This window comes from Scyliorhinus canicula, chromosome 20, assembly GCF_902713615.1.
Source record: "Scyliorhinus canicula chromosome 20, sScyCan1.1, whole genome shotgun sequence".
In the NCBI taxonomy this organism is placed as follows: Eukaryota; Metazoa; Chordata; class Chondrichthyes; order Carcharhiniformes; family Scyliorhinidae; genus Scyliorhinus; species Scyliorhinus canicula.
This window is the reverse complement of record NC_052165.1, coordinates 90,261,071-90,261,593: the sequence shown is the minus strand read 5'-3', so window position 1 is coordinate 90,261,593 and position 523 is coordinate 90,261,071.

Here is a 523-nt window from a genome sequence, read left to right as displayed (position 1 = left end):
GTCTGTGAGGCTGGGATTGACCGTGACTGGCCCAGGATGATTGTGTTGTGACCCCAGGGTCTGTGGGGCTGGGATTGACCGTGACTGGCCCAGGATGATTGTGTTGTGACCCCGGGGCCTGTGGGACTGGGATTGACTGTGATTGGCCCAGGATGATTGTGTTGTGACCCCGGGGCCTGTGGGACTGGGATTGACCGTGACTGGCCCAGGATGATTGTGTTGTGGCTCTGCTGTCAGTGGAACTGGGTTTGACCGTGACTGGCCCTGAATGATTGTGTTGTGACCCCGGGGTCTGTGGGGCTGGGATTGACCGTGACTGGCCCAGGATGATTGTGTTGTGACCCCGGGGTCTGTGGGGCTGGGATTGACCGTGACTGGCCCAGGATGATTGTGTTGTGACTCCGGGGTCTGTGGGGCTGGGATTGACCGTGACTGGCCCAGGATGATTGTATTGTGACTCCAGGGCCTGTGGGACTGGGATTGACCGTGCTCTAGCCCAGGATGATTGTGTTGTGACTCCGGG